At 52.2% G+C, this 24,730-nt stretch overlaps 1 protein-coding gene across 1 annotated transcript in view; it reads left to right on the top strand.

Annotated features, from left to right (window-relative positions):
- LOC103655213 (FCS-Like Zinc finger 10) overlaps nucleotides 1-24,730 on the top strand; it is a 29,744-nt gene that overhangs the window by 2,862 nt on the left and 2,152 nt on the right. The gene's annotated exons all lie outside the window — the stretch shown is intronic.

Below are 24,730 nucleotides of genomic sequence, written 5' to 3'. Positions count from 1 at the left end.
TATCTCGGCTGGGGCACGCGGCGACAATTTACTCGTCGGTCCAGGGACCCCCCGGGTTCGAAACGCCGACACCTAGCACTACGGATTTTCTTTTATATACGTCTGGACCTGGTCCGGCTCGACCGGATTGCACTGTCTGGCCTGGGCTTCCTTTAGTTATTGGAAGCCCAGGACTCCTAATATACAATCTATATATATATATATATTATCAGCTGGCAGCAGCTGGTGTCTTGGAGCTAATAGAACGCACTGACTGATCGAGTGACGACTGGCTCATATGTTTGCTTGCAAGTGCGCGCGTGTGGAAGGGAGCTCATCATCAGATTACTTCAGCTATCCATCAATCTCGACGTCCGACCAGGATCAGATCAAGGCCGACAGTTGGCGCGCCAGGTAGGGGCCTGCTGCGTGTTGACGAACAGCTTCCCGTCAAGCTCTAGATGGGCAGTCTCCAGCAACCTTTCCAGCCCGGGACGGTGCTCCGTTTCGGGAGTCTTGAGTTCATGTCCCTCGACGGCAGCTACGACATGATACTCCTTCCCCCGCCGCGCGACAGCGACAATGGCGGCCGATAACCCGCCCGCCGGCGGCGGAATCGACGACGTCTTCCCCATGTGGTGGAAGCACAACATTCGGGCTTGTCCCGTCCCCTCCCCCGCCGACGGAGGAGGAGGCGGGGCAACCAAGGCCAAGCAGGAGGCGGCACCTCGTCGGCTGTCGAGCGAGTCGACGGCGCCGGCGCCCCAATGGGGGGCAAGTCAGGCATCGACCTCGCGTTTGAGGCGAAGACGAGCGCCGTCTCCCCGCGACACGCCAGCCCCAAGCAAACGGACGATGCCAGCACGCTCGCAAATGACTTGCTGGGCGTCACCCTCGTACCTGAGACGGCGGTGCAGTCTACCCCTAACGTGACTTCGTCACCGCCCGTCGACCAAGAGGTACCGACCGATTCCCATCTCGCGCCTTTTGGATTCAGCCTCAACCCACCAAGCGACTTCGCTTTGGTGGACGCTCTCATAGAGGCGAGTCCAAACCCTCTGGGGTATCGTATGCGGTCACCCTGGGACCGGCTGACGGCCGTCTCGACCTACGGGCCCTCGGGGTCCGAGGAAGATGACGATCCCGACTTTAGTTGGGATTTCTCCGGACTTGGTAACCCCAGTGCCATGCGGGACTTTATGACCGCGTGCGACTACCGCCTTTTCGACTGTTCCGACGGTAGCCGCAGCCTCGACGACGAGGACTGCGGCCCAAGTCGTGAATGTTTCCACGTCAATCAAGGGGGTCCCAACGAAGGCAACCATCTTGGTATGCCGGAGAACGGTGACCTCCTAGGCCTGTGCCTCGCGTTGACATCCTTCGGGAGCTAGCTGTGGTCCCCGTCCCGGCGGGGGGTCATGACCCACAGCTCGAGTAAATCCGCGAGATGCAGGCCAGGCTCGACGAGGGAGCAGGAACACTTAAGCCGTTCCGCCGGGACAATGGGCAGGAATGGGCGGGCCAACCTCTGGTCGGAGAAGTGCGTCATCTACCCTAGGGCATCCAGCACCGCGTCGCCGATGATGTCAGGGTAAGGCCGCCACCGGTTTCCAGTGGGGTCGGCCAGAACCTGGCTGCAGCGGCAATACTTCTCCGCGCGATGCTGGAGCCATCAACCACCGAGGGGCGGTGTATCCAGGGAGAGCTCAAGAACCTCCTGGAGGATGCCACGGTCCGACGGGCCGAAAGCTCCGCCTCCCGAAGTCAGGGGTACCCCTCGGAACATCGCGCCGCGACTTCCCGATTCATGCGGGAAGCCTCGGTCCACACCGGGCGCACACGCAACATAGCGCCTGCGGCCCCGGGTCGCCTCGGCAACGAGCACCATCACCGCAACCGTCGGGCCCACCTCGACGAGAGGGTGCGCCGAGGCTACCACCCCAGGCGTGGGGGACGCTACGACAGCGGGGAGGATCGGAGTTCCTTGCCCGAACCACCCGGTCCGCAGGCTTTTAGCCACGCCATACGACGGGCACCGTTCCCTACCCAGTTCCGAACCCTGACTACTATCACAAAGTACTCGGGGGAGACGAGACCGGAACTGTGGCTCGCGGACTACCGGCTGGCCTGCCAACTAGGTGGAACGGACGATGACAACCTCATCATCCGCAACCTCCCCCTGTTCCTTTCCGACACCGCTCGCGCCTGGCTGGAGCACCTGCCTCCGGAGCAGATCTCCAACTGGGACGACCTGGTCCAAGCCTTCGCCGGCAATTTCCAGGGCACGTACGTGCGCCCTAGAAACTCCTGGGATCTCCGAAGCTGCCGCCAGCAACCGAGAGAGTCTCTCCGGGACTACATCCGGCGATTCTCGAAGCAGCGCACCGAGCTGCCCAACATCACCGATTCGGATGTCATCGGCGCGTTCCTCACCGGCACCACCTGCCGCGACCTGGTGAGCAAGCTGGGTCGCAAGACACCCACCAGGGCGAGCGAGCTGATGGACATCGCCACCAAGTTCGCCTCTAGCCAGGAGGCGGTCGAGGCTATCTTCCGGAAGGACAAGCAGCCCTAGGACTGCCCACCGAAAGATGTCCCTGAGGCGTCAACTCAGCGCGGCGCCAAGAAGAAAGGCAAGAAGAAGTCGCAAGCGAAACGCGACGCCGCCGACGCGGACCTTGTCGCCGCCGCCGAGTACAAGAACCCTCGGAAACCTCCCGGAGTGCCAACCTCTTCGACAAGATGCTCAAGGAGCTATGCCCCTATCATCAGGGGCCCGTCAAGCACACCCTTGAGGAGTGCGCCATGCTCCGGCGCCACTTTCACAATGCTGGGCCACCCGCGGAGGGTGGTAGGGCTCGCAACGACAACAAGAAGGAAGATCACTAGGCAAGAGAGTTCCCTGAGGTCCACGACTGCTTCATGATCTATGGTGGGCAAATGGCGAACGCCTCGGCTCGGCACCGCAAGCAGGAGCGTCGGGAGGTCTGTTCGGTAAAGGTGGCGACGCCAGTCTACCTAGACTGGTCCGACAAGCCCATCACCTTCGACCAAGACGACCACCCCGACCGCGTGCCGAGCCCGGGGAAATACCCGCTCGTTGTCGACCCCGTCATCGGCAACGTCAGGCTCACCAAGGTCCTCATGGACGGAGGCAGGAGCCTCAACATCATCTACGCCGAGACCCTCGGGCTCCTGCGGATCGATCTGACCTCGGTCCGAGCAAGCGCTGCGCCTTTCCATGGGATCATCCCCGGGAAGCGCGTCCAGCCCCTCGAACAACTCGATCTACCCGTCTACTTTGGGACACCCTCCAACTTCCGAAGGGAGACCCTCACGTTCGAGGTGGTCGGGTTCCGAGGAACCTACCATGCAGTACTGGGGAGGCCCTGCTACGCCAAGTTCATGGTCGTCCCCAACTACACCTACCTCAAGCTCAAGATGTCGGGCCCCAACGGGGTCATCACCGTCGGCCCCACGTACCGACACGCGTACGAATGCGACGTGGAGTGCGTGGAGTACGCCGAGGCCCTCGCCGAATCCGAGGCCCTCATCGCCGACCTGGAGAGCCTCTCTAAGGAGGCACCAGACGCGAAGCGCCACACCGGCAACTTCGAGCCAGCGGAGACGGTTAAATCCGTCCCTCTCGACCCCAGCAACGACGCCTCCAAGCAGATCCGGATCGGCTCCGAGCTCGATCCCAAATAGGAAGCAGTGCTCGTCGACTTTCTCCGTGCAAACGCCGACGTTTTCGCGTGGAGTCCCTCGGACATGCCCGGCATACCGAGGGATGTCGCCGAGCACTCGCTGGATATCCGAGCTGGAGCCTGACCCGTAAAGCAGCCTCTGCGCCGATTCGACGAAGAAAAGCGTAGAGCCATTGGCGAGGAGATCCACAAGCTAATGGCGGCAGGGTTCATCAAAGAGGTATTCCATCCCGAATGGCTCGCCAACCCTGTGCTTGTGAGAAAGAAAGGAGGGAAATGGCGGATGTGTGTAGACTACACTGGTCTGAACAAAGCATGTCCGAAAGTTCCCTACCCTCTGCCTCGCATCGATCAAATCGTGGATTCCACTGCTGGGTGCGAAACCCTGTTTTCCTCGATGCCTACTCGGGGTATCACCAGATCAGGATGAAAGCGTCCGACCAGCTCGCGACTTCTTTCATCACACCCTTCGGCATGTACTGCTATGTTACCATGCCGTTTGGTTTGAGGAATGCGGGTGCAACGTACCAACGGTGCATGAACCACATGTTCGGCGAACACATTGGCCGAACGGTCGAGGCCTACGTCGATGACGTCGTAGTCAAGACGAGGAAAGCCTCCGACCTCCTTTCCGACCTTGAAGCGACATTCCGATGTCTCAAGGCGAAAGGTGTGAAGCTCAATCTCGAGAAGTGTGTCTTCGGTGTTCCCCGAGGCATGCTCTTGGGGTTCATCGTCTCCGAGCGAGGCATCGAGGCCAACCCGCAGAAGATCGCAGCCATCACCAGCATGGGGCCCATCAAGGACCTGAAAGGCGTACATAGAGTCATGGGATGCCTTGCGGCTCTGAGCTGCTTCATCTCGCGCCTCGGCGAAAGAGGTCTACCCCTGTACCGCCTCTTGAGGAAGGCCGAGTGCTTCACTTGGACCCCCGAGGCCGAGGAAGCCCTCGGGAACCTGAAGGCGCTCCTCACGAATGCGCCCATCTTGGTGCCCCCCGCTGCCAGAGAAGCCCTCTTGATCTACGTCGCCGCTACCACTCAGGTGGTCAGCGCCGCGATCGTGGTTGAGAGGCGAGAAGAGGGGCATGCATTGCCTGTCTAGAGGCCAGTCTACTTCATCAGTGAGGTACTGTCCGAGACCAAGATCCGCTACCCACAAATTCAGAAGCTGCTGTACGCGGTGATCCTGACGCGACGGAAGTTGCGACACTACTTCGAGTCTCATCCGGTGACTGTGGTGTCATCCTTCCCCTAGGGGAGATCATCCAGTGCCGAGAGGCCTCGGGTAGGATTGCAAAGTGGGCGGTGGAAATCATGGGCAAGACGATCTCGTTCGCCCCTCGGAAGGCCATCAAGTCCCAGGTCTTAGCGGACTTTGTGGCTGAATGGGTCGACACCCAGCTCCCAACAGCTCCGATCCAACCAGAACTCTGGACCATGTTTTTCGACGGGTCGCTGATGAAGACAGGAGCAGGCACAGGCCTGCTCTTCATCTCGCCCCTCGGGAAGCACCTACGCTACATGCTACGCCTCCACTTCCCGGCGTCCAACAATGTGGCTGAGTACGAGGCCCTGGTCAACGGGTTGCGCATCGCCATCGAGTTGGGGGTCCGACGCCTCGACGCTCGCGGTGACTCGCAGCTCATCATCGACCAAGTCATGAAGAACTCCCACTGTTGTGACCCGAAGATGGAGGCCTACTGCGATGAGGTTCGGCGCCTGGAAGACAAGTTCTACGGGCTCGAGCTCAACCACATCGCCTGACGCCACAACGAGACTGCGGACGAGCTGGCTAAAATAGCCTCGGGGCGAACAACGGTTCCCCCGGACGTCTTCTCTCGAGACCTGCATCAACCCTCCGTCAATACTGACGACACGCCCGAGCCCGAGAAGGCCTCGGCTCAGCCCGAGGCACCCTCGGCTCGGCCCGAGGCACCCTCGGCTCAACCCGAGGCACCCTCGGCTCGGCCCGAGACACCCTCGGTCCCGAGGGTGAGGCACCGCGCATCGAGGAGGAGCAGAGCGGGGTCATGCCTAATCGAAACTGGCAGACCCCGTACCTGCAATATCTCCACCGAGGAGAGCTACCCCTCGACCGAGCCGAAGCTTGGCGGTTGGCGCGGCGTGCCAAGTCGTTCGTCTTGCTGGGAGACGGGAAGGAGCTCTACCACCGCAACCCCTCGGGCATCCTCCAGCGATGCATTTCCATCGCCGAAGGCCAGGAACTCCTACAAGAGATACACTCGGGGGCTTGCGGCCATCACGCAGCACCTCAAGCCCTTGTTGGAAACGCCTTCCGACAAGGTTTCTACTGGCCGACGGTGGTGGCCGACGCCACTAGAATTGTCCGCACCTGCGAAGGGTGTCAGTTCTACGCAAGGCAGACCCACCTGCCCGCTCAGGCCCTTCAGACCATACCCATCACCTGGCCATTTGCTGTGTGGGGTCTGGACCTAGTCGGCCCCTTGCAGAAGGCACCCGGGGGCTACACGCACCTGTTGGTCGCCATCGACAAATTCTCCAAGTGGATCGAGGTCCGACCCCTAAACAGCATCAGATCCGAACAGGCGGTGGCGTTCTTCACCAACATCATCCATCGCTTTGGGGTCCCGAACTCCATCATCACCGACAACGGCACCCAGTTCACCGGCAGAAAGTTCCTGGACTTCTGCGAGGATCACCACATCCGGGTGGACTGGGCCGCCGTGGCTCACCCCATGACGAATGGGCAAGTAGAGCGTGCCAACAGCATGATTCTACAAGGACTCAAGCCTCGGATCTACAACGACCTCAACAAGTTCGACAAGCGATGGATGAAGGAGCTCCCCTTTGTGGTCTGGAGTCTGAGGGCGACGCCGAGCCGAGCCACGGGCTTCACACCGTTCTTTCTAGTCTATGGGGTCGAGGCCATCTTGCCCACAGACTTAGAATACGGTTCCCTGAGGATGAGGGCCTACGCCGACCAAAGCAATCAAGCTAATCGAGAAGACTCACTCGACCAGCTGGAAGAGGCTCGGAACATGGCCTTACTACACTCGGCGCGGTACCAGCAGTCCCTGCGACGCTACCACGCCCGAGGGGTTCGGTCCCGAGACCTCCAGGTGGGCGACCTGGTGCTTCGGCTGCGACAAGACGCCCGAGGGCGGCACAAGCTCACGCCTCCCTAGGAAGGGCCTTTCGTCATCGCCAAAGTTCTAAAGCCCGGGACGTACAAGCTGGCCAACAGTCAAGGCGAAGTCTACAGCAACGCTTGGAACATCCGACAGCTACGTCGCTTCTACCCCTAAGATGCTTTCGAGTTGTTCGTATACCTCATTCACACACAAAGTTTAGTCATCAAGGAAGGGTTAGCCTTGCCTCGGCAAAGCCCGACCCTCCCTCGGGGGCTAAAAGGGGGAAACCCCCTCTGCGTCAAAATTTTCCTCGGAAAAAGATCTTTTCTGCCAGAATGTCTTTCGTGCTTTTCGACTACTTCGAAAGTGGATCCTGAAAACGACGGAGTACACGTAAGCAGCCAAGGCTGACCGAGCCAAGGGACTCCTACACCTCCGGGATACGGATACCTCACTCATCACCTTCTGCGATAAGTAACTCACGCTCGGATAAGTGATTCCGCGGACCGAACAAGTCTTCACGCTCGAAAACTCCTCTGCCGAAACGATTTTTCGGGCCTTCTCGACTACGTGGGTGACAGAACCCTATGGACGAGCAAGAGTGCACGTAAGCGGCAAGGCCGACCGAGCCGAGGGATTCCTACGCCTCCTGGATACGGATACCTCACTCATCACCTTCCGTGAAAAGTAACTCTCGCTCGGACGAACAATTCTGTTACCGACAAATAAGTCCGGATACTCAAAACAAGAGGAAAAGAAACGCAGCTTTACAACACGACGACAGTGTGTTTGGGCCTCGGTGGCCGCAGAAAACATACACGCACTACAAGATGATCCGATCCTGCAGGCTCGGATCCTGACAGTTGAAGGGAGCAGCAGCACCCTCGGCGTCAACTACACCTTCGGCGAGGTCCGACCTAGCCTCGGACGGCGACGCGGTCGGAGGATCTCCACTCCGAAGGACGACATCAGCACCACGCCCGAGCCATCGCTGCCAGGGCCTTCTCCAGGAATCCGGCTCGAGCAGACGGCTCAGGCCGGTCACCCCGAAGCCTCAGCCAGCTGTCCCCCGAGGGCATCGGCTCGGCTTGCGGCCTCGGCAACTCAACTCCGGCGTCGGTCCCGCCAGTGGACGGCCCGGCCAGGCTCCGGCCGACGAAGTCTTCTTTTTGAGCCAACTCCGCCTCTATCCACACTGACACCGCTGCCTTCGGCTTTGGCTCATTGAAGAGCGGCCGAGGGTTTCCTTTAACTGAGCAAGAGAAGCCTCGGACGGCAAGGCCGACCGAGCCGAGGGACTTCTACGCCTCCAGGATACGGATACCTCACTCGTCACCTTCGCACGAGGCAACTCACACTTGGTTAAGCGGTTCAGTTAGCCGACAGGCGAAGTCCTAGTGCTCTAAATGAGGAAAAAACACGGCTCTGTGCCGAAAATACATACATGTTTAGGCCCCGACAACCACAATGAACAGACACCGGCACTCAAGGTGCCATTACAAACGGAACTCCGGTTCCGCCTCCGCGGGTACGAACAACCCCCCACATTGGAGGGCCCGCGGGGCGATAAGGCTCTAGGTGGCTCACCGCCGCCCGCTCCAGCAATAGCGACAACGACCTCCGCTCCAGGCGGCCAAACTGCAGCGGCGATGGCCTCAGGGCGGACGCCACTGCGACAATGCCTTCGCCCACGTCTCCGCTCGAGGGGCGAGGACAAGCTATCAAAGCCAAAGAGCCGGAGGCCCGGAGCGCGGATGGTGGCGGTGATCCCATCGGCGACGAGGACTTCTTCAGCCGCCACCACCTCGGCGCAGACAACGGAAGCCATCTACCCGCCGGCAGGTCCCCACTCGGATCCTCCCGGACGGGCGAAGCACCGACCTCCACGCAGAGGCGCCGTACCGGGGCAAAGGCAGGACAGCCCCAGAACACGAATGCCGCCCTAGCAGCGCGCGACGTCTTGGGCGGTCCTTCGGTGCGCGCGGTGCGACAACCGCTCTTGCGGCGGGAGGGGGCACCGGGAGCCGAGCCAGAGCCAGCTGAGCCAGCGAGCCCAACACGCTGAAGCTGACGACGCTCGCCGCTGACCAGCCCCGCGTTGTCGAAGTCCGACCCTCCCGCTAGGCCGGTGAGCGCCCTCTCCCTTGAATGCTGAGGGAGAAGGTGACCCACGAACCCGCGCGGGAGGTAGAGCTCCGGCTCAGCCCAGCCTCCGCCCCAGCATGGATGATGAAGATCCTTGAAGCTAAGGGCGGGACCAAGATCGCAGCCCGGCTCGCTTCTCCCCACCATCGAGCTGGTGGTCACCGTCTTGGGTGACCACCGGCGAGGGGATGCAGTCGGGCCGCCTGATGAAAATCCTTGAAGCCAAATGATGGCTGAAAGGTACCAACTTCCACGAGGTTGCGTTCCTCCAACGACAAGGCGAAAGGATTGTGGGTGTTCCCCATCCGGGGGCTCGGAAGGTGGAAAGACGCGATGCATAAGGGAGCGCAAAGACATGGTCGCCTTTCAAGGGGATCACCCTCCTTTTAAAGGCAACTCTCCCCACTTGCGTCCTCAGCCATCGCGGGCTGAGTCTTCTCCAACACGCTCCAAGGTCCTCCCCCTACGGCACGGGGGCTGGGTCCCATGCGTCATGCAAGCTGGCCCAGGGCAGAAGAAGCCAAACCGCCGTGCGCGGTGCATGCAACCGCCCAGCGGTTATAAGCATTCCTCCACTTTCGCCCAGACCAGCGGGTGAAAGGGCGGACAACCATGCAGTCGGCATGCAACCGCGCCAAGTGGGCGCACCCCTCCGACTCCAACGCGCCCAGCATGGAGGCCCAGGCCCACACGTCATACAATCGGCGCGCCGATTGCCACGTGCGAGCAACTGCACCGCCACTCGCGCCACTACCGCGCCTCCTCGACTGCGGAACCAGTACCGCGACTCGAGGCAACCCTGCGTATGACCCAACAGCGCCAGCCAGGCGCATCGGTCACAGGCCAGTCAGCCGCGGCAGAAGGAGCGACGGTCGATGCGGCCAAAAATGGGCCAACAGTAATGGCGGTGGCAGGCGGGCAGAATCAGTGGTCACGTCGAGCTCACGTCCCCTCGTGGGACAGCGAGAGAACCCTCTCCCACGGCATGAAGACGACGCGCCCGTGTTCCATTCCTCGAACGGCCCGCACCCGCGCAATGGCTGCCCCGCGAACCACTCGCCCCGTCGCATTAACTCCGCGGCGGGACAGGCGGCGCCCTTGGCAGGAGAAGCGGGCGATGCTTCGCCTTCGCCACAATGACCGCGTCAAAAAAGGTGCGCCACGTCATCTCGATTTCATATTCTTTCCCTTTTCCTCTTTCTCTCTCTTACAACAGGGACCGGGAAAGGGGGATACCCCGAAAGGGATCCTTCTCCGCAAAGGAAACGGGCCCCGAGCCCCCCTACTGATCGGAGGTTCGAAGGCTGGCCCCTCGGAGGGGTTCAACAGCCACCTCAGAGCGCTCGTGCTCCGCGCCCACTACTGGTCAGAGGTTCGAGGGCCGGCCCCTCGAAAGGGTTCAACGGCCGCCTCAGGCCACTCGGGCTCCGCGCCCACTACTGATCAGGGGTTCGTAGGCTGGCCCACGAAGGGTTCACAGCCGCCTCAGACACAGAGCGAGGGATGACCCTGGGTACGTTCGATACATAACCAAGGCTCGGGCTACGCTCCCGAGGTACCCTAGTGTAGGATCTAGGACACCGGCTAGAGGGGGGGTGAATAGACGGTTTTGACTAAAAACAACAATACTAAGTAAATTTAATCAATACAACAGGAGGAATAAATTTACTAGTGTCAATAAGTAAACAATGTATGAAAGACAACTACGAAGATTGAATACTTGAAGAACAATAAGCAAATCACTAATCAATTGCGAGGCAATAAGTAAATGCGAGAAGGAATAGACACCGAAATTTATCCCGTGGTATCGGTGATTTGCCGATCACCCCTAATCCACGTTGAGGTGGACTTCAAGCTCTCACTTGCTCCTCTATCAAGACACGACTTGATCTTTGAGCCAAGTGGACAAGAAATCACTCAATACCTCGATTCCACTAATGTCACCTTTGCCGCTCCGGCGAGGTAGGCGCGAACCCCTCACAATCAACACCGCGGCTTCTCCACAATCTTCTTGGAGAGCTCGACGGAGACAATCACCCGAGCCGTCTAGCAGGCGGCAACCTCCAAGAGTAACAAGCCAACGACGCTTGCTCGGTGTATCACCTAGTGCCTCAAGAATCACCAAATGATGCAAATGCACTAGAAACCCTCAATCTCTCACTAGAATGCAATCTCAAGCAAAGAGTGTGAGAGAGTGAGTTGGAGGATCACAAGTGAGCTCAATGTATGCAAGGAATGGCCAAGAGAGGTCTCACACACGAGCTACCCTTCTATTTATAGTCCCCCATCTAAAACCAACCGTTATGTGCAAAAGAGGGCAGTTCTGCGCAGGCGCGGACCGTCCGCGCCCTAGGGCCGGACGGTCCGCCGTACACCATAACGGCTATAATGACCGTTGGAACATGTCAGAGTCGACTCAAAAGGTGGGTCCGGACAGTCCGCCCTTCAAGGTCGGACCGTCCGCGACCTGGCCATTTCAAACACCCGAGCCTCGGATCAAACTGAGTTAGCACACGCGGACCGTCCGGCTATAAATCCCGGACCGTCCGCGACCTGAGACAGTACTGTCCGGACTGGTCCCCCGGACCGTCCGTAGTACAAATCAATAAAAACACACAGTCCCTGTCCAAAAACGAGTTAGACACATGCGGACCGTCCGCGCCTCACAGGCGGACCGTCCGCCTATAATTCAGGGACTGACCCGAAGCCACCTTCCTTTGGTCAGGACTGCGGACGGTCCGGCCCTAAGGCCCGGACGGTCCGCAGTGCAAAAGAACACAGAGTCAATACAAATGGTCAAACCTCGGACCCTCTGGAGGATCGCGGACGGTCCGCCCCCAAGGGCCGGACAGTCCGCGCGACCAAGACTTCTCAAGTTTCAAACAAGCTTTTGAATGAACTTTTAACTCACGAAATGAGAAGCGCTGTTAGTTCTTATGCAAATGCAACTACTTGATGCTCTATGAGGCACTAAGTCTTACACAGATCTAAGTCATTGACCCCTCTTAATAGTACGGCTATCTAGCCTACTAATCCGGTCAGGTATCTTCTCTAAACTCCTCAAGACCGGCAAAAGTAAAACCTATATTATACCTTTGCCTTCATCTGATCCACAACCAATGCGTATGACTCTTCAACATTCTTATTTCTATGTGGTCCAACCCTGCATTCTTATTTCTCCAAGAATCGTTAGTCCACAAGTAGTTGTCATTAATTACTAAAACATTACCAAAGGGGCCTAGATGATTCACAATCTCCCCCTTTTTGGTAATTGATGACAACACCACATAGTATATTAAAGAGAAGTTTAGTTTCTCCAAATCTCTCTCATACCAAAGGTATAAAATAGATTTTGGAGATGAGTTTCATAGGACTTATCTTGAATTGAGGTTCTGTCCAAAAGATAGATAAATCCCAATAGAAACTCAGTATGCAAGAAAGGCTCCCCCTAAGTGTGTGCAGGATTATTTGAAGTTGAAGATATAACACACATAATATATTGGAGCTTGATGGAGACTTTCCTACAAACATGGTTATCGATACATACAAGAGATGATTCGTAGAGTGAGCGCAGCAATTATAATCACATCTCGATTAACCACACACAGAGTAATTTGAATTAAAACATAGTTCATCTCACAGAATATTACAGATAATAATCCACAGACATACGACATAGAGTTAATAGATCAAACAAAGTTCCAAATGCATAAGACATAAACTAAAACGGCACGAAAAAGATAAAATGCATATGCATGGTCTTAGTGTCCACATAGAACCACCAACTCCCCCTGAAGGAGACGCCTGACAACTTCTCATCACTTCTCTCCCCCTTTGGCATCAATTGCCACAAAGGAGAGGCCTTACTGATCACTCGGCGGAGGATGCATGTTGTAATAATGAGTGCTGAAGGTGTCAAACAGGGAGGAGAACTGGCCAAAGTCCTGCTGGAGCTGCTGCTGCCTCTGACTGATATCATGCATGTTGTCAGTTGTAGAAAGATTATCAAACTGACTGGAGAGAGCACCCATGTTATCTTGAAAGCTTTGTTGCATATTATTCAGCCTTGACATGATGGGATCAGTGACATTAGTGTGAATTTGATCACGAAAGTCAGAAAATTCAGAGTTGAGCGCATCCCAGTTGCTGTCAAAGCGAGACTGCATGTCATCGAGGCGGTGATCCACATGTGACATCAACCCCTCGAATCGAGTATCAATATGAGTCTCCAGCCCTTGCTGCATGTTTTGAAAATAAGGATCAAAATATCCTGGAGCAGGCTCCCAATAGTGCTGAGGCTGAGGAGGAGGTGGAGGAGGAGGCATCTGCTGTTCCTCAACATTAGGCGCTGCTCCACCCTCATAGCCAGGGTCTTCCTCATCATCTGGGAATGGAGTGAGTGGCCTGGTGAGAAACCCTATCTCATTCTTAAAAGGCCTGAATGGAGTGTGAACAATCTCACATGGGCCCTCAAATCTTGTCTTGGATTTGATAAGAGCCATGATGTATGGAGCATATGCCAAGTTTTGATTCTTGTCCATCTTTAAATCATTAAGCTGCCTCATCATGAAAAGAACAATGTTCATGACTTCTCCATTCATGATGTGCTGAATTATGTTCCAGAACTTATCTCGAATTTTACTCTTATCACCACTCTTGGGAAGAATGGTGACTCTGGCAATCTTGTTGATGACAGCAGGATGATGTCTGAGGCCTGCTGTTTCTCCAAATCTCCTGGGTATACCGAGCCTGGCTGGCTCATAAAACTGCACAAAATCCTCAAAGTTATCTTCAGTATAAAGATCCACCCCAGCAGAAATGGTGCCATAGTTCAGACTGTTGGCAGCGGCAAAGTCAGCAAAAGAAGCAGAATACCGCTTGAAGCCAGTCATCCATGTGATAGATTCTTCTGCAATATCAATCTCTGAGGTAGCCAAGAATTGCTTAACTGCCATTTCATTGAAATCAGTGCGCTGCCCCATAAACTGATATAACCCACATGTTTCAAATTTGGGAATGAGACCCTCCATGACTGATTGACTGAGCAAGAAGGACCAATCAATCACCTGATGCTTATGAAAGTTGGTATCCACCAGGGTGCCCCAAAAGACATCAAACTGCAGCTGAGTGTGGAAAAACTGAATATTGGTATCTGATGGCAGAGCATACTGGTTCACAGTCCGTCTGGAACAGTACTCAGCCATAGAAAATCGCCGCTTGGGATAAGTCCATCCTTGGATATCAATGGGATAATCTGGATGAACATGAAGAAAATCTTCAGCATCCATGGATTCAGTGCCCCCAGCTGAGGATTGGGCCTCTGAATCAGTGGTCGGTGTATAATCATCATCATTGCCACGAGGGCGCTTTGATTTAAAGCGACCTGCAAGTTTCTTGCGGAGACCACCAAAACCACTGCAACAAGGTGACAGACATCTAGAGATAAATAATTGATATCAATCGCCACTTATGAAAAGGAATGGAATGGTAAGACTCTGCCAGGGTCCGGACGGTCCGCGCTAGGGGGCCGGACGGTCCGCGCCAGAGGCCCGGACGGTCCGCGTCCACCAGGCGGACGGTCCGCGACCGACCAGGGGCGACTCCAAGAACCCTAGCCGCCACAGGTGTTCAATTTGATGTTTGTGAAGATAATACCCAGCCAAATAAGTTGAAAATTTTGCATAGCATGGATATTGAGAAGAACTAACAATCCCACCAATCAGATTTTGAAACCCACTGCTCAATTTCAGATCAGAGAAGAAACCCAAATAATCTCAAAGTTGATAAAATTTGATTAAATCCACAAGATTTGAAGATACCGTGATGAAGACATGTTGAGGGAATGTTGCTGCAAGCTGACGGACTGTCCGCACGCAACTTCACTTCACGGTCCGCGCACACTCGATACAAGAGAGTATATTGCGAGTGGAGAGCAAAAGAGAACAACCGAATGGGCACAACTGGCAAGTCTGCGGGCTCTGTCCCTTTTTCTGCCCTGTCGCGGACGGTCCGCGCGGGGGCGGCGGACGGTCCGCGCCCTGATGATCTCAGACGGTCTGCGAGGCTGCTCGGACTGTCCATTTCCTGATGCTGCGGACGGTCCGCGGTCCATGGGCGGACGGTCCGCGGCCTGATACTCATTTTTCCAATTTCTGTCCACTTTCTGATTTTGAATTCCGAATCCGAATTGGTGCTCATATATGGACATTTTGACCAATCCAAAAGTTGGTATGCATGCATATACTTATGATGTAATTGAGAAATGCAAGATTTTTGAATTAAACTATTTAGAGCAATTAGAAATGAAAAATACACAAATAATACCAAATAAATAGCATAAAAAGCATACTCAGACCCAAGATGCAAGGCGACACATGTGTGATCAACTTCAAGTCACATTAGAGATATCGATCACATTCATTTCACTTCTTAGAGAACAAAATCTTGTTTCATCCAAAGGTTTTGTAAAAATGTCTGCTAATTGATCATCGGTGCCAATGGAATAAATAGAGATATCTCCCTTGCCAACATGATCTCTTAAGAAGTGATGCCGTATATCAATATGCTTGGTTCTTGAGTGTTGGACCGGATTGGTAGCCAATTTCACCGCACTCTCATTATCACACATGAGAGGCACATTTTTGAAAATAATTCCATAGTCCAATAAGGTTTGTTTCATCCATAATAGTTGAGCACAACAATTTCCGGCCGATATATATTCCGCCTCGGCGGTAGATAGAGCAACCGAATTTTGTTTCTTAGAAGACCATGAAACAAGAGATCTACCAAGAAATTGACAACAACCGGAGGTGCTTTTTCTATCAACTTTGCACCCCGCATAGTCCGAATCCGAATATCCAATTAATTCAAATTGAGCACCTTTGGGATACCATAGACCAATATTGGGAGTATACTTCAAATATCTTAGAATTCTTTTAGCGGCCTTCAAGTGAATCTCTCTAGGAGAAGCTTGAAATCGAGCACACATGCATACACTAAACATAACATCGGGCCTAGATGCGGTAATATAAAGCAAACTACCAATTATTGAACGATAAAGTTTTTGATCAACTATAGTACCTCCTTCATCTAAGTCTAGATGACCATTTGTTGCCATTGGAGTCTTGATAGGCTTAGCATTTTCTAAACCAAACTTCTTGAGCATGTCCCTCAAATATTTTGATTGACTTATAAAAATTCCATCTTTCAATTGTTTGATTTGAAGGCCAAGAAAGAAGCTCAATTCTCCTATCATAGACATTTCAAATTCCTTTGACATCATTTTTCCGAACTCCTCGCAAAATAATTCATTAGTAGATCCAAAAATAATATCATCAACGTAGATTTGACAAACAAATAAATCTTTGCCAATTCTTTTAGTGAATAGAGTAGTGTCAACCTTCCCAATTTTGAAGTCTTTGGAAAGCAAGAAATCCCTAAGCCTTTCATACCAAGCGCGTGGAGCTTGCTTAAGCCCATAGAGAGCTTTAGAAAGCTTGAACACATGGTTAGGTCTTTTGGGGTCCTCAAAACCGGGAGGTTGTTCAACATACACTAGTTCACTAATCTTACCATTTAGAAAGGCACTCTTTACATCCATTTGGTAGAGCTTGATATTGTGTGCACAAGCATAAGCAAGTAGAATCCGGATTGCTTCTAATCTTGCTACGGGAGCAAATGTCTCCCCAAAATCCAATCCTTCAATTTGAGTATATCCTTGTGCAACTAATCTTGCCTTGTTTCTTACTACCACACCATCTTCATTGTGCTTGTTGCGAAACACCCATTTTGTACCAATAACATTGTGGTTCTTTGGTCTCTCAACAAGCTCCCAAACTTCATTTCGAGCGAAGTTATTTAATTCTTCATGCATTGCATTCACCCAATCAACATCAAGTAGAGCTTCATCTACACGGTTAGGTTCCATACAAGATACAAAAGAGAAATGTTCACAAAATGAAGCTATGCGAGAGCGAGTTTGAACACCCTTACTAATATCACCCACAATTTGATCAACCGGGTGATCCTTCACAATGGAATGATGAATTCTTGATACCGTTTGATAGTTGCTTGTTGAAGCATTAGGAGGAACCGTAGGTCTTGAAGTACCTTGATCATGAGTATCCAAGGTTTCATCGAGTTGTTGGCTTTGGTGATCTTCCTCATTTATAGTTGAGGATGAAGGAATAACAACTACACTATCTTCATCATCATCTTCCTTAGGTTTTATTTCACCAATGGCCATTGTTTTCATTGCATTTATCAATTGAGTTCCCCCAACATCATCGAGATTATCACTCTCATCTTGAGACCCATTTGTTTCATCAAATTCAACATCATATGCTTCCTCAATAATACCATGAGATTTGTTGAAGACTCTATAAGCCTTACTATTTGATGAATATCCAAGAAGAAAACCCTCATCACATTTCTTCTCAAATTTAGAAAGCCGGCTTCCCTTTCTCAAAATATAACATTTGCAACCAAATACCCTAAAATATGAGATATTTGGCTTTCTACCAATGAGCAATTCATATGGAGTTTTCTTCAAGAGTTTGTGACAATATAGTCTATTTGATGAATGACAAGCGGTATTTATTGCCTCGGCCCAATAAGAATCCGATATATTATATTCCGCTAACATAGACCTTGCCATATCAATAAGAGTTCTATTCTTTCTTTCAACAATACCGTTTTGTTCCGGGGTATATTTGGAAGAGAATTCATGTTTGATACCCTTGTCATCACAATATTGATCAATCCTTGCATTTTTGAATTTCGACCCATTATCACTTCTAACCTTTTTGATGTCGAAATCAAATTGATTTTGAGCCAATATAGCAAATGACTTGAATGTTTCAAACACATTGGATTTGTCTCGTAGAAAATAAACCCAAGTAAATCTTGAATAGTCATCCACAATCACAAGACAATAAGAATTACCACCAATACTTACAAAAGATGTGGGCCCAAATAAATCCATGTGAAGTAATTCCAAAGGTCGATGAGTGGACATTTGACTTTTATTTGGATGAGTATTTGCCACTTGCTTACCGGCTTGACAAGAGCTACACAATTTGTTTTTTTCAAACTTCACATCTTTCAAGCCTCGAACTAAGTCATGCTTGGTTAACCGATTGAGTTGCTTCATCCCAACATGACCAAGTCTTCTATGCCATAACCAACCTAGTGAAGCTTTTGAAAATAAGCAAGTTGTGAGCTTTGCCTCATTAGATGAGAAATCAACAAGATAAAGATTTTCATGTCTAAAACCTTTAAATTTAAGATTGCTACCATCAACACTAGAGATAATAACATCTTCAACCGTGAAATTGCAACAAAATCCTAAATCACATAATTGAGCTACGGAAAGTAAATTAAAATTCAAAGACTCAACCAATAGCACATTTGATATAGAATGATCATTTGAAATAGCAATTTTACCCAAACCTTTAACCTTTCCTTTACGATTATCTCCAAATGTGATACTATCATAATTTGAGCAATCTTCATCACTCATTTGGGTAAACATCTTCATATCCCCGGTCATGTGTTGAGTACATCCACTATCCAACACCCAATGATTCCCTCCCGCCTTGTAGTTTACCTACAAAAGGAAATCAATCTCTTTTAGGTACCCAAACTTGCTTGGGTCCTTGGATGTTAGTGACCAAGGTCTTTGGCACCCAAATAGCTTTCTTTTTGTTTCCAACAATTGAAGTACCAACAAATTTAGCATGAACACCTTTTGCATTATGAGAAAGAACATAACAATGCTCAAAACAAGTGGAGGATACATGTTTGAACTTGGGACAATTTTTCTTAACATGTCCCTTTTTGTGACACTTGTGACACACTTTGTCACATTCTTTCACAAACAATGTCTTTTGCTTTACAAAAGCATTCTTTCCTTTCTTGGGAACATATCCAAGACCTTCACGGTTAAGAGAGCATCGTTGACTTCCCAATATGAAATCCAAATTCTTCTTACCACCATATGCCTTTTCTAGGTCATGAGTTAGAGTACTTATTCTATCCACTAACACTTCATTCTCAACAATAATTTTTGATTCATCAAGAGCAATATTATCATTGAGAGAAATTTTGCATTTATCACAAATAGAGTTAGTAGGTAGTGGTTCACTTGTAAGACTATCAAGTAAGTCACAAGTGACTCCAACATCCTTAGTGACCACCTCAACTTCATGCACAATAGATGATTTTTGAGCATCCGCAAGCTTCTCACAATTTTCTTTGAGGTCATTGTGAGAGGTCTTGAGCTCCTCAAAAGACACTTGGAGGTTTTTATACAATTCCTTCAAGGCCTTAAATTTTTCTTTTTCTTTGTGCATGTAGTCATCGGCCTCACCTAACATTCTAACAAGATCATCATATGAATAGCCATCATCATCAACATCATCGATATCATCATCATCATTTATATCATTTAAATCGGTGATGATTTTTACCTTAGCATCTCCCTTTGCCATGAGACAATGGGGGATGAGAAGAGTGAGGGAGCTTCCTTGATGGCAATTCCGGCATTAAGCTTGGATGAGGTGTCATCATCATCATCATCCGAGCTATCATCCGAGTCCCATTCAACTAAGTAGGCTTTGCCATCTTTCTTCTTGTTATAGTATTTCTTTTTCTTCTTGTCACTTTCATCTTTGCCCTTCTTCTTCTTGCTTGGACAATTCATGGCAATGTGACCGGGTTCCCCACACTCAAAACATTTTCTATCATTGAAAGCATTTCTTCTAGATGTTTGACCTCTTCTAGGTTGACCTCTTTTCATCTTCATGAATTTATTGAATTTCCTTACAAATAAAGCCATGTCACCATCACTCTCGCTTTCATTTTCTTCATCATTGCTATCTTCCTTTTCAATTGCCTTTGAGGCCTTGGCTTTGAGAGCAATAGATTCATTTTTCACCTTCTTTGCCAAACTTAAAGCATCGGCTTGTGACTTCTTAAATATATCTTGAGTGAGAATTTCTCCCAATACTTCAGTTGGAGAGGTTGTAGATAGATCACTCCTTACTAGCATTGTCACAATAGTCTCATATTTCTCCGGAAGTGATCTAAGGAACTTGTGTGTGAAATCCACATCCGGTACATTAAAACCAAGTCCTTTGAGTTCATTTACAATCTCATTCAATCGATTGAACATATCGGATACACTCTCATCTTCTTTCATAATAAATTGCTCAAACTTCCCTTTGCACACATATAGTTTGGCACTCTTCACAATTGTAGTTCCTTCATGAATTTCCATTAGTTTTACCCAAATCTCATGAGCGGTTGTGAGATTCTTGATACGATTGAACTCATTTATATCAAGAGCATCATAAAAGACATTCATGGCTTGATCATTTGTGAGGATATTCTCATTATCACTAACGGATGGTTCATCTTCCTTCAATACAACGAATCCATCTCTAACAATTGGCCAAATTTTTCCACCCATTGCTCTAAGATGCATTGACATTCTTATTTTCCAATAATCATAATTGTTTCCATCAAAGTGCGGTGGCTTCCCAATGTGCACATTGTTGTTACTAGCCATTTTGTCCCACTCCGGGATGATTAGATCCACAAACAATGGAGTCCTCGGCTCTGATACCACTTGTAGGATCTAGGACACCGGCTAGAGGGGGGGTGAATAGACGGTTTTGACTAAAAACAACAATACTAAGTAAATTTAATCAATACAACAGGAGGAATAAATTTACTAGTGTCAATAAGTAAACAATGTATGAAAGACAACTACGGAGATTGAATACTTGAAGAACAATAAGCAAATCACTAATCAATTGCGAGGCAATAAGTAAATGCGAGAAGGAATAGACACCGAAATTTATCCCGTGGTATCGGTGATTTGCCGATCACCCCTAATCCACGTTGAGGTGGACTTCAAGCTCTCACTTGCTCCTCTATCAAGACACGACTTGATCTTTGAGCCAAGTGGACAAGAAATCACTCAATACCTCGATTCCACTAATGTCACCTTTGCCGCTCCGGCGAGGTAGGCGCGAACCCCTCACAATCAACACCGCGGCTTCTCCACAATCTTCTTGGAGAGCTCGACGGAGACAATCACCCGAGCCGTCTAGGAGGCGGCAACCTCCAAGAGTAACAAGCCAACGACGCTTGCTCGGTGTATCACCTAGTGCCTCAAGAATCACCAAATGATGCAAATGCACTAGAAACCCTCAATCTCTCACTAGAATGCAATCTCAAGCAAAGAGTGTGAGAGAGTGAGTTGGAGGATCACAAGTGAGCTCAATGTATGCAAGGAATGGCCAAGAGAGGTCTCACACACGAGCTACCCTTCTATTTATAGTCCCCCATCTAAAACCAACCGTTATGTGCAAAAGAGGGCAGTTCTGCGCAGGCGCGGACCGTCCGCGCCCTAGGGCCGGACGGTCCGCCGTACACCATAACGGCTATAATGACCGTTGGAACATGTCAGAGTCGACTCAAAAGGTGGGTCCGGACAGTCCGCCCTTCAAGGTCGGACCGTCCGCGACCTGGCCATTTCAAACACCCGAGCCTCGGATCAAACTGAGTTAGCACACGCGGACCGTCCGGCTATAAATCCCGGACCGTCCGCGACCTGAGACAGTACTGTCCGGACTGGTCCCCCGGACTGTCCGTAGTACAAATCAATAAAAACACACAGTCCCTGTCCAAAAACGAGTTAGACACATGCGGACCGTCCGCGCCTCACAGGCGGACTGTCCGCCTATAATTCAGGGACTGACCCGAAGCCACCTTCCTTTGGTCAGGACTGCGGACGGTCCGGCCCTAAGGACCGGACGGTCCGCAGTGCAAAAGAACACAGAGTCAATACAAATGGTCAAACCTCGGACCCTCTGGAGGATCGCGGACGGTCCGCCCCCAAGGGCCGGACAGTCCGCGCGACCAAGACTTCTCAAGTTTCAAACAAGCTTTTGAATGAACTTTTAACTCACGAAATGAGAAGCGCTGTTAGTCCTTATGCAAATGCAGCTACTTGATGCTCTATGAGGCACTAAGTCTTACACAGATCTAAGTCATTGACCCCTCTTAATAGTACGGCTATCTAGCCTACTAATCCGGTCAGGTATCTTCTCTAAACTCCTCAAGACCGGCAAAAGTAAAACCTATATTATACCTTTGCCTTCATCTGATCCACAACCAATGCGTATGACTCTTCAACATTCTTATTTCTATGTGGTCCAACCCTGCATTCTTATTTCTCCAAGAATCGTTAGTCCACAAGTAGTTGTCATTAATTACTAAAACATTACCAAAGGGGCCTAGATGATTCACACCTAGGACATTTCCGAGACCAGCGGGAACGATCTTGTAACGGAATCCCATCAGAGGGAGGCATCGAGCCCTCGGACCCCATCAAAAGGGGACCGGGTCCGGCAGATCACCCGCAGGTACTTTTAGAGCGCGCCTCCGGGCCTCTAGCCGACCCCTAACAAATGGGGCATGGGTGTCCACTTGGATTACCCGTCAGCAGCTCACTGGAGACACCATGTTCGGCGCCCTCCAAGGGCAACATGGCGCTTTTCCCCCCCTCCTCCTTGCGGAAAGGCGACGCGGGGGCGTATGTAAAAAAGTCGAGTATGTCCCTGACCGTCCTCTCGCCCTGTGTGGAGGCTCGGGGGCTGCTCTCGCAAACCCGGCTCCGGCCAAACCGTTGACAGCGTCAACATACCAGCCCGAGAACTTGGGACTCGACCGTGCACCCAGGCTACGGCCAGCTCGCATGAGGGAACAACCAGTCCGGCCGAAGCATTGCGAAATGCATTAAGACCTCGAAGAAGTCAAACCACTCCTCCGAGGCCTCGGGGGCTACACCCGGCGGGTGCGCTCGCGCGCACCCACCGGAACAAAACGCAACCGAGAAAGGCTGGTCCCCTTGCAAAAAGTGCAACAAAAGCCTCCAAGCGAGTATTAACACTCCCTTCGAGGCTCGAGGGCTACTGTCGGGGACCATAATTAGGGGTACCCTCAAGACTCCTAAATCTCAGCTGGTAACCCCCATCAGCACAAAGCTGCAAAGGCCTGATGGGTGCGATTAAGTCAAAGGTCGGTCCATTCGAGGGACGCGATCACGCCTCGCCCGAGCCCAGCCTCGGGCAAGGGCAGCCGACCCCGGAGGATCTACGTCTTGCCCGAGGACCCCCTCCAGCAACGGGCACACCTTCGGCTCGCCCGAGGCCCAGTCTTCGCCAAGAAGCAACCTTGGCCAAGTCGCCACGCCAACCGACCGAATCGCAGGGGCATTTAATGCAAAGGTGGCCTGACACCTTTATCCTAACGCGTGCCCTCCAGTCGACAGAGCCGAAGTGTCTGTAGTCACTTCGCCGCTCCACTAACCGGTCTGACAAGAGGACAGCGCCGCCTGCGCCGCTCCGACTGCTGTGCCACTCAACAGAGTGAGGCTGACAGCAGCCAAGTCCGGCTTCAGGCGTCATAGGAAACTCCGCTTCGCCCGACCCTAGGGCTCGGACTCGGGCTCAGCCCCGGAAGACGACGAACTCCGCTTCGCCCGACCCCAGGGCTCGGACTCGGGCTCAGCCCCGGAAGACGACGAACTCCGCTTCACCCGACCCCAGGGCTCGGACTCGGGCTCAGCCCCGGAAGACGACGAACTCCGCTTCGTCCGACCCCAGGGCTCGGACTCGGGCTCAGCCCCGGAAGACGACGAACTCCGCTTCGCCCGACCCCAGGGCTCGGACTCGGGCTCAGCCCCGGAAGACGACGAACTCCGCTTCGCTCGACCCCAGGGCTCGGACTCAGCCCTGGCCTCAGCCGACGGTCTCCGCCTCGCCCGACCCAGGGGCTCGGACTCGACCTCGGCCTTGGAAGACAGACTCGACCTCGACCTCGGAGGAGCCTCCACCTCGCCCAACCCAGGGCTCGGACCGACCACGTCATGGGGGGTCGCCATCATTACCCTACCCCAAGCTGACTCAGGCTACGGGGAACAAGACCGGCGTCCCATCGGGCTCGCTCCGCTAAACAAGTAATGATGGCGCCCCGCACGCTCTATGACGACGGCGGCTCTCAGCTCCCTTACGGAAGCAAGAAGACGTCAGCAAGGACTCGACAGCCCCGACAGCTGTCTTTCCACCAGGCTCCAGCGCTCCTCCGACGGCCACGACACCACACGAACCGGGTGCCAAAACCTCTCCGGCTGCCACGATGGCATGTACTTAGGGCACTAGCTCTCCTCCGCTAGACACGTTAGCACACTGCTACACCCCCCATTGTACACCTGGATCCTTTCCTTACGCCTATAAAAGGAAGGTCCAGGGCCCTCTTACAGAGGGTGGGCCGCGCGAAGAAGGACGGGACGGCGCTCGCGCAGGGCCGCTCGCTCCCTCCCGCGTGGACGCTTGTAACCCCCTACTGCAAGCGCACCCGACCTGGGCGCGGGACAAACACGAAGGTCGCGGGTTTCACCTCTCACGCCTGTCTCCCTCCGGCTCCTCTTCCCCCCTTCGCGCTCCGTCTCGCGCCGACCCATCTCAGCTGGGGCACGCGGCGACAATTTACTCGTCGGTCCAGGGACCCCCCGGGTTCGAAACGCCGACACCTAGCACTACAGATTTTCTTTTATATACGTCTGGATCTGGTCCGGCTCGACCGGATTGCACTGTCTGGCCTGGGCTTCCTTTAGTTATTGGAAGCCCAGGACTCCTAATATAATATATATATATATATATATATCTATACTACTTCTTAAGAGACTAACGTAGGCGTTCACAATCCACACGGT

This window comes from Zea mays, chromosome 4 (assembly GCF_902167145.1).
Source record: "Zea mays cultivar B73 chromosome 4, Zm-B73-REFERENCE-NAM-5.0, whole genome shotgun sequence".
Lineage (NCBI taxonomy): Eukaryota > Viridiplantae > Streptophyta > Magnoliopsida > Poales > Poaceae > Zea > Zea mays.
The sequence above is the reverse complement of the archived record's forward strand: the minus strand, read 5'-3'. Positions and strand labels throughout refer to the sequence as shown.